Raw genomic sequence first — 10889 nt, forward strand, 5'->3', positions numbered from 1 at the left:
TTAAGGAGTTCCCTATTGAGGAACCAAAGGAATCTGAGGCTCATACAGAGACCATAGAGATTCCAATGAACTTACTGTTGCCATTCATGAGCTCTGATGAGTATTCTTCCTCTGAAGAAGATGAAGATATTATTGAAGAGCAAGTTGCTCAGTATCTAGGAGCAATCATGAAGCTGAATGCTAAGTTATTTGGTAATGAGACTTGGGAGGAAGAACCTCCATTGCTCATCAATGAACTGAATGCCTTGGTTCAACTAAAATTACCTAAGAAGAAACCGGATCTCGAAAAATTCTTAATACCCTGTACCATATGCACCATGACCTTTGAGAAGGCTCTCTGTGACCCGTGGTCAAGTATAAACCTCATGCCACTCTCTGTGATGGAGAAACTAGGGATCTTTGAGGTACAAGCTGCAAGAATCTCATTAGAGATGGCAGACAAATCAATGAAACAAGCTTATGAACTTGTAGAGGATGTCTTAGTGAAGGTTGAAGGCCTGTACATCCCTGCTGACTTCGTAATCCTAGACACTGGAAAGGAAGAGGATGAATCTATCATCCTTGGAAGACCCTTCCTAGCCACAGCAAGAGCTATGATTGATGTGGACAGAGGAGAGTTAGTCCTTCAATTGAATGAGGACTACCTTGTGTTTAAGGCTCAAGGATCTTCTTCTGTAACCATGGAGAGAAAGCATGAAAAGCTTCTCTCAATACAGAGTCAAACAGAGCCCCTACACTCAACTTCTAAGTTTGGTGTTGGGAGGCCACCATTAAGCTCTGAGTCTCTGTGAAGCTCTCTAAGAGCTCACTGTCAAGCTATTGACATTAAAGAAGCGCTTATTGGGAGGCAACCCAATGTTATTTAATTATATTTATTTATAGACATTTGTTTTCCATTGTCATGTTATGTTTTCTTTAGGTTGATGATCATGTGAAGTCATAAAAACAGCTGCAAAATTAAAGCAAAATCAAAAACAGCATCAAAAATAGCACACTATGGAGGACAGACTTATTGGCGTTTAAACGCCAGTAAGGATAGCAGAATGGGCATTTAACGCCCAGTCTGGCGGCATTCTAGGCGTTAAACACCAGAAATGGCAGGCAGACTGGCGTTTAATGCCAAAAAAGGGTGTCTGGTGTTTGCCTGGCATTAAACGCCAGGAATGGCAGACAGACTGGCATTTAACGCCAGAAAAGGGTGTCTGGTGGGTGTTAAACGCCAGAAATGGCACATAGAGGGCATTTAAATGCCAGAATGGTGCAGGGAGCAGAATTCCTTGACACCTCAGGATCTGTGGACTCCATAGGATCCCCACCTATCCCAACTCACTCTCTCTCCTCTTCACACCTCTCCATAACACTCTTTCCCAAATACCCTTGACCAATCACATTAAAACCTCTTACCCAAACACCATTCACCTATCAAATCCTACCCTCCTCACCACCTTCAATTTCACACATCATACACACTACTACCCCCTTGGCCGAAACCAACACACTCCTCCATCTCCTCCATTTCTTCTTCTTCTACTCCTTTCTTTCTTCTTTTGCTCGATGACGAGAAAACCTTTTAAGTTTGGTGTGGGAAAAAGGCTCTGCTTTTTGTTTTTCCATTACCATTAATGACACCTAAGGCCGGAGAAACCTCTAGAAAGAAGAAAGGGAAGGCAATTGCTTCCACCTCTGAGTCATGGGAGATGGAGAGATTCATCTCAAAGGTCCATCAAGACCACTACTATGAAGTTGTGGCTAAGAAAAGGGTGATTTCCGAAGTCCCCTTTATGCTCAAAAAGAGTGAATATCCGGAGATCTGACGTGAGGGTCGGAAAAGAGGTTGGGAAGCTATCACCAACCCCATCCAACAAGTCAGAATCTTAATGGTTCAAGAGTTCTATGCTAATACATGGATCACTAAGAACCATGATCAAAGTGTGAACCCAAACCCAAGGAATTGGCTCACAATGGTTCGGGGGAAATACTTGGATTTCAGTCTGAAAAATGTGAGGTTGGCATTTAACTTTCCAATGATGCAAGGAGATCCTCATCCTTTCACTAGAAGGGTCAACTTTGATCAAAGGTTGGACCAAGTCCTCATGGACATCTGTGTAGAAGGAGCTCAATGGAAGAAAGACTCTAGAGGCAAGCCGGTTCAAATAAGAAGGCTTGACCTCAAACCTGTGGCTAGGGGATGGTTGGAGTTTATCCAACATTCTATCATTCCCACTAGCAACCGGTTTGAAGTTACAATAGACCGAGCTATTATGATCCATAGTATCATGATTGGAGAGGAAGTAGAAGTTCATGAGATCATACCTCTAGAACTCTACAAGGTGGCAGACAAGCCCTCTATTTTGGCAAGATTAGCCTTCCCTCATCTCATCTGTAACCTATGCAATTCAGCTGAAATTGTCATAGAGGAAGACATCCATATTGAAGAGAACAAGCCCATCACTAAAAAGAGGATGGAGCAAACAAGAGAGCCCACTCATGGACCTCAACAAGAGCTTGAGGAAGTCCCTCATCAAGAAACCCCTGAGATGCCTCAAGGGATGCATTTTCTTCCACACAACTATTGGGAGCAACTCAACACCTCTTTAGGAGAATTGAGTTCCAACATGGGGCAACTAAGGATGGAGAACCAAGAGCACAACATTGTCCTCCATGAAATCAGAGAGGACCAAAAGGCCATAAGAGAGGAGCAACAAAGGCAAGGAAGAGACATAGAGGAGCTCAAGCAATCCATAAGATCTTCAAGAGGAAGAACTAGCCGCCGTCACTAAGGTGGACCCGTTCTTTAATTTTCTTGTTCTTATTTTTCTGTTTTTCGGTTTCTATGCTTTATGTTTTGTCTATGTTTGTGTCTTTATTACATGATCATTAGTGTCTAGTGTCTATGTCTTAAAGCTATGAATGTCCTATAAATCCTTCACCTTTCTTAAATGAAAAATGTTTTTATTTGCAAAAGAACAAGAAGTGCATGAATTTTGAATTCTATCTTGAAATTAGTTTAATTATTTTGATGTGGTGGCAATACTTTTTGTTTTCTGAATGAATTCTTGAACAATGCATATTTTTTATAGTGAAGTTTATGAATGTTAAAATTGTTAGCTCTTGAAAGAATAATGAAAAAAGAGAAATGTTATTGATAATCTGAAAAATCATAAAATTGAATCTTGAAGTAAGAAAAAGTAGTAAAAAACACAAAGCTTGCAAAAAAATGCAAAAAATAAAGAAAAAAGCAAGCAGAAAAAGCCAGTAACCCTTTAAACTAAAAGGCAAGGGCAAAAAGGATCCAAGGCTTTGAGCATTAATGGATTAGAGGGCCCAAAGGAATAAAATTCTGGCCTAAGCGGCTAAATCAAGCTGTCCCTAACCATGTGCTTGTGGCGTGAAGGTGTCAAGTGAAAAGCTTGAGACTGAGCGGTTAAAGTCGTGGTCCAAAGCAAAAAGAGTGTGCTTAAGAGCTCTGGGCACCTCTAACTGGGGACTCTAGCAAATCTGAGTCACAATCTGAAAAGGTTCACCCAGTTATGTGTTTGTGGTATTTATGTATCCGGTGGTAATACTGGAAAACAAAATGCTTAGGGTCACGGCCAAGACTTATAAAGTACCTGTGTTCAAGAATCAACATACTGAACTAAGAAAATCAATAACACTATCTGAATTCTGAGTTTCTATGGATGCCAATCATTCTGAACTTCAAAGGATAAAGTGAGATGCCAAAACTATTCAGAAGCAAAAAGCCACTAGTCCCACTCATCTAATTAAAACTAATCTTCATTGATAATTTTGGAATTTATTGTATTTTCTCTTCTTTTTATCCTAATTTTTCTTTTAGTTGCTTGGGGACAAGCAACAGTTTAAGTTTGGTGTTGTGATGAGCAGAAAATTTATACCCTTTTGGCATTGTTTTTACATAGTTTTTAATATATTTTAGTTACTTTTTGTTATATTTTTATTAGTTTTTATGCAAAAATCATATTTCTGGACTTTACTATGAGTTTTTGTATTTTTCTGTAATTTCAGGTATTTTGTGGCTGAAATTGAGGAACCTGAGCAAAAATCTGATTCAGAGGCTGAAATAGGACTGCAGATGCTGTTGGATTCTGACCTCCTGCACTCGAAATAGATTTTCTGGAGCTAGAGTAACCCAATTGACACGCTCTTAATTACGTTGGAAAGTTGACATCTTGGGCTTTTCAGCAATATATAATAGTCTATACTTTGCCCGAGATTTAACGGCCAAAACTGGCGTCTAAACGCCGGCTAGAGACCCTTTTCTGGAGTAAAACGCCAGAACTGGCACCAGAACTGGAGTTAAACACCCAAACTAGCACCCAAGCTAGCGTTTAACTCCAAGAATGGCCTATGCACGTGAAAGCTTCAATGCTCAGTCCAAGCACACACCAAGTGGGCCCCTGAAGTGGATTTCTGCACTATCTGCACTTAGTTACTAATATTCTGTAATCCCTAGTAGCTAGTTTAGTATAAATAGCACTTTTTACTATTGTAATCATGGGGAGATTAGGAGATTATCATCCTTGGACTTGGAGGTTGGCCACACGGCCATGCCTAGACTATTTTCTCTTATGTATTTTCTACGGTGGAATTTCTACACCTCATAGATTAAGGTGCGGAGCTCTGCTGTTCTTTATGAATTAATGCAAGTACTATTATTTCTCTTTCAATTCATGCTTACTTCTTCTCCAAGATATACTCTCGTACTTAATTCAGTTAAGTCAGAATGAAAGGGTGACCCGTGACAATCACCCACTATCTTCGTTACTCGCTTAGCCAAGATCCGCGTGCCTGACAACCACAAAGCGGTCTACATGATGTTCAATATAGTCATTAGATGACAGTCAGAGTATATTCTCTTGGGTCTCTAATACACGGACCGAGTCCATGAGATTAGGATCTTCGTGGTATAGGCTAGAACCAATTGGCAGCCATTCCTGAGATCCGAAAAGTCTAAACTTTGTCTGTGGTATTCTGAGTAGGATTCGGGAAGGGATGACTGTGACAAGCTTCAAACTTGCGAATGTTGGGCGCAGTGACATTGTGCAAAAGGATAAGGGTCCTATTCCGACGCTAGTGAGAACCGACAGATGATTAGCCGTGCGGTAGCTGTACCTGGTATTCTTCATCCGAGACGATATGCCGGGGATAGACCCAAAAATCATAAGCCATAAGTTTGCCTTAGATCCCGGGGCTCGACCATTGAAACAAAAGAAAAGGCACCTAGGGCAAGAAAAAACAGATGCAGCCATCAAGGAGACACAGAAACTACTAAGTGCAGGCTTCATCCGAGAAATCCTCTTCACATCTTGGTTAGCAAATGTGGTAATGGTAAAGAAAAGCTCGGAAAAATGGCGAATGTGCGTAGACTTCACCAATCTAAATAAGGCTTGCTTTAAAGACTCATATCCCTTACTATGCATTGATAAGTGATAAACCGCTATTTTACAGTTTATTTTGTATTGAATTGAGTGGATTTTATCCATTATTCTCATACTTATGCATATAAATCACATGCTTTACATTTTCCTTCCTGATTTTGTGCTATGATTGAGAACATGCTTTTTTGGCCTTAAATTTGCTAATTTTAATCCTCTTTTATTACCATTCGATGCCGTGATATATGTGTTAAGTGATTTCAGGTTTTCCAGGACAGGAATAGCTTAGAGGATGGAAAAAAAGCATGCATAAGTAAAAGAAACACAAGAAATTGAGGTTTTGAGAATCTTGTAGCGACGCGCACGCATGGGCGACTGCGTCTTATGCCTGCTGCACTAGTCACGGGTACGTGTCGCCCATGCGTGCGCGTCGCTACCAGATTCTCAAAATCTCAATTTCTTGTGTTCCTTCTACTTTTGCATGCTTCTTTTCCATCCTCTAAGCCATTCCTGCCCTGGAAAACCTGAAATCACTTAACACACATTTCACGGCATCAAATGGTAATAAGAGAGGATTAAAATTAGAAAATTTAAGGCTAAAGAAGCATATTTTCAATCATAGCACAAAATCAGGAAGGAAAATGTAAAACATGCGATTTATATGCATAGGTGTGAGAATAATGGATGAAATCCACTCAATTCAATACAAAATAAACCGTAAAATAGTGCTTTATCAATCTCCCCACACTTAAACATTAGCATGTCCTCATGCTAAGCTCAAGAGAAGCTATAAAGGAGTGAAGAGGAATGGTATAACTTATGAAATGCAACATATCTATATGAATACAACTAAATGCAAAATGCTTTTACCTACTTGGTTAAAAGCAAACAAATTCTCCAAGAACAAATATGAACGGGATTCCACTAATTCAAATCATAAAATGAAGTACAAATAGACTCGCAAGAAGAAAGCTCGTGAAAGCCGGGAACAAAGAATCGAGCATCGAACCCTCACTGGAAGTGTATTCACTCTAATCGCTCAAGTGTTTAAGGTTTGATTCTCTTAATTCTCTACTAATCTTGCTTTCTAAAACTTGCTCTTCTTCTACCAATCAACAAAAATTTAATGCACAAATACATATATCAAGAGGTATTTTAAGGGTTGTAATGGGGTTAGGGTCAAGGTAGGATTGTATTTGGTTAAGTGGACTAAAATCTGAATCCTTGATTAACCTAAACTTCCCACCTAACTTAAGACAATCCATGTAATCAGAATACAAAATCCAATTGCCCATTAACTATGTTTACTACATATTCATGCATCCTAATTTTGAGTACAGTACATATGCATTGCTATCACCATTTACTTTTGGGCATTTGGTCCCCTTTTTTATTTGCTCTTGTTTTTTTTCCTTTTCTTTTTTCTCTTTTTTTTCTTTTTATTTTTTTTCTTTTGTTTTTCTCAATGCATATGATTAAGGTATTGAATGCAAGAATATGTGCTCAACTATTTTTTTTTATTTTCACCAAAAATATACAATACCCAATTTCTAAACCAAATATATCCAAACCCAACTTCCCCACACTTAATTCATGAACACTTCTCACTAGTCTAAGCTAACCAAGGATTCAAATGAAGGATATTTATTGTTTTCTGCTTAGAGTTAATGATGTGCTAAAATAAAGAATAAATGGGGTAAAATAGGCTCAACATTGGTTTACAAAGGATAATGAAAGGGTAAGGCCATACGGGTATGTGAGCTATAGTGAAACAAGGCCTCAATCACGTAAGTGTATGCATACATCAAACAATGAAAATATAGAATCAAGCAAGACAAAGATTACAATTTTAGAGAGAACAACACACACCAAAATAAAGTATTGGTTGATAAAATGCAACCAATCAAATAGGTTCAAAATCTCACTAGTTTTGTGTGTTCTCGAGTTCTAAAACCATGTTCCAAAATAAATTTTTTCAAGCAAGTTCAACAAAAATTTAATTCAAATTAGTGAAATACTATAAAATAGTTTCTTGGAAAATAATTCATCACTTCAACCAAGTAGTACATAAATGCAAGCAACTAACTACACATGCAAACTATTATGCAATGCAACAGCTAATCTAACAAGGAACATTAAACATTGGTGTTGAGACAGGAAGTAGTTACCCGTGGAAGTCGGTATCGACCTCCCACACTTAAAAATTGCACTGTCCTCGGTGTATGCAAAGATATGCAAGTGGACGGGTGGCTACAACTGATGCGCTTTCTCAAAAGATTGTGTGGAGAGACTTGTTGTGCCCTACTTAGAAACTTTTCCTTTTTCCTCTTGGTGGCCAGCGTGAAACGAGAGAAGAAGAAAGAAGAAGAACCCACAAACAAAGATATACAAATAAATAAAATATGGGTGTGCTAATGCCAAGTAATAATGAGGTTCTTAATTACATGGTAGCTACAGCATATGAGTGAGAAAATAATAGAAGCAAAGGGCATTTCAACTAAATAGCAAACAAGTTAAGAAGCACCCTAAACAATGCACGAAATATGCAACAGTTGAGTAAGAACAGTCAATAAAGTTAAAATTCAATAAATGAAAGTATACAAATGGAAAAAAATGAGGGTGAATAAAGATAAGAAGGGAAAAGAATGAAGAAGAAGAAAGGTAGAAAGAAAGAAGAACGAGAGAAGAAAGAAGAAGAAAGGAGAGAAGAAAGATGAAGAAAGTAAAAGATGACGCGACCTGTGAGCATCGCCCACGCGTACCCATGGGTTGCAGAATAAGAAAGTGACGCGTACGCATCAGTCACGCGTACGTGTGGGTGTGAATTGTGCTCCTCGCACAACACTCGCACAGTGGCAACCCAACTCTCTGTTTGTAGCACTGGACAATCAAAATTTTGGGTCGACGCGCACTCGTCGTCCACGCCTATGCGTGGGTGTGAAAAAATGCAAATGACGCGTATGCGTTAGTGACGCGCACGCGTGGGGTTGGCTATGCGCGTAGCACCCCACCAGCGTGGTCCTGGCACAAGTATCTATCCAGGCTACGCTGTTGCGCCGTTCCATCACGGTTTAGGCACGAACCAGTTTTGGGCATCGACGCATATGTGTGACAGCCCCGTTTTTTTTAAATTAATAGGCTACCAAAGTAATGTCAAACATTAATAAACAAGCGAAATCACAATATAAACTAAATAAACCTAACTAAAAATGAAGTTTTAAATTATTACCAATATAAATAAAAGAGAAAATAGGAAGAATTTACCATGGTGGGGTGTCTCCCACCTAGCACTTTTAGTTAAAGTCCTTAAGTTGGACATTTGGTGAGCTCCTTGTCATGGTGGCTTGTGCTTGAACTCATCTTGAAGCTTTCACCAACGGTTGGACTTCCAATAAGCTCCAACATTTCCAAGTGAATTCCCCAAGTCTTGATGAGGTTCTTCACAAGCTTTAAGCTCTCAAAGTTGATCCTCTTGTATGCCGGGATCCCAAATCTTATTTCTACACCCATCTTTAAGTTGATCATCAATGTTCCAATCGGGTGGCAAGTAATCCGAATTCTCAATGAAGTACCAAACTCTTCTCTTAGATCCAACCAATTGATCTCCAGTCCGACCCTTGCGTCTAGCTCTTGAAATCTCAACCTTGATGAGTCTTGATTTGCAACTCCAACCACTAAACATCCTTCTCTTACGCTTTATTCCACAAAGCCTCCTAAGTTGGCCATCCGTTTCAAGAATACCATACTCAAGTGGCGCAGTAAAGCTAATAGAAATAAGTTTTACCCACTCAAATGAAGGAGTAGACGGCAACCTAGGTAGAGAAGTCTCCAATGATCTTGACAAAGCATATTCAACTCTCGTCCAGCCTTTCCGAAGGATTTCCACCTTTTGAAAAGATTCTTCACCTTCAAGCTCTTCCTCACCGAATTCATTCATCTTTTCTCTATCACTCAAACCATAAATGTGAGGTTGAGAGAAATCTACCTCAATGTTTCTTTCAATTTCATCCAGAGAAGGTTCTTCAAATGCAAGGGGTTCACTTGTGGATGCAAATTCATGACTAGGATGGCTTGATTCATGATCATCATCACCAAGGGAACTTGCCTCTTGATCTATTCCATCTAATTCTTCATAGGGAATATGCCTTGGAGGTTCTGCACTACCCTCCTCAACATCAATTTCAAACTTCTTAGAGGAATACTCTACAACTCTAGATTCCCATAGAGGTTCATCATCTCCTAAGTCTTCAACCACTTCTTCCTCTGCAAAAATTACAGCTTCCTCCAATTGTTCCAATACAAAGTCACATTCTTTACTTTCCACCGGAGTTCCTAATCTCTCCTTCATACTATGTTCTTCATTAGATTCTTGATGCATGGAAACTTGTCTCTCAACAAATTTTCCTTCGGCAAGTATACCGAATTGTCGTCAAGTAAAAACTCACAATAGAGTGAGGTCGAATCCCACAGGGATTGATTGGTCAAGAAACTTTAATTAGAAGAATGTTCTAGTTGAGCTAAGCAGAAATTGAGTTGAGTAATTGCAGGAAGTTAAATGGCAGGAGAGTAAATAACAGAAAATGTAAGTGCTGGAAAAAATGGCAGAATGTAAATGGCATAAAGTAAATTGCAGAATCGTAAATGGGGGGTTTTGGGAGATGAGCAGAAAAGTAAATGGCAGAAAATAAAGAGAATGGGTAAGATCAGAAATGGGGGATTCATTGGGCTTAGGAGATGTTGCATTCTCCGGATCAAATTCATTCTCATCTCTTCCTCAATCAATGCATTCATTGATCTCCTTGGAAATCTTAAGTGATTGGATCCCAATTCTTTGGCAACCCAATCTCTCTAAGCTTGAACAATTGCCCAATTCCTTGATTTAATTGCTCATGGGAAGAGATAAAGTCTGGTCACTGATTATACCACATATATTTCCAAATCAAAGTATTGGTAGGATTATATATCACTATATCCATCCAAACCCCAATTTGGTCCAACATGAGAAAGCAATTCTAGCATGATCTCCTCATCCCTTTTCCAAGGCTCAAAGGAGATCCAATTATGGAGAGTTTCTTTTCCAAGACAACTAACCAATTGGATTAAGATCGAAAGCTTTCTAGTAAAATCAAGAGAAAAGAAAGAAGAAGAATAACGAAAACTATTATTGATCCATCAAATTACAAAAGAGCTCCCTAACCCAATGAAAAGGGGTTTAGTTGTTCATAGCTATAGAAATGGAAGATGATAGAGAAGAGTACATTCTAAAACTAGAAGTTGCAGAGAAAGTAAAATATACAGAGTGTAGTTCTAAAGTTCCCGATCTACATTTCAATTCAAAACTAGCCCTATATATACTACTATTCAAATCTTCTAGTTAGCTCTTCAAGTCTTGGATATGGGCCCTTGATCTTTAGTTGAAGCAGTTACAATCTTTAGTGGGCTTAGCTTTGCTTGCAAAGAAAGTGTGAGTTAGGCACGATGGGAAGTTAGTTA

Source organism: Arachis ipaensis, chromosome B3, assembly GCF_059453495.1.
Source record: "Arachis ipaensis isolate K30076 ecotype BB chromosome B3, ASM5945349v1, whole genome shotgun sequence".
NCBI lineage: Eukaryota > Viridiplantae > Streptophyta > Magnoliopsida > Fabales > Fabaceae > Arachis > Arachis ipaensis.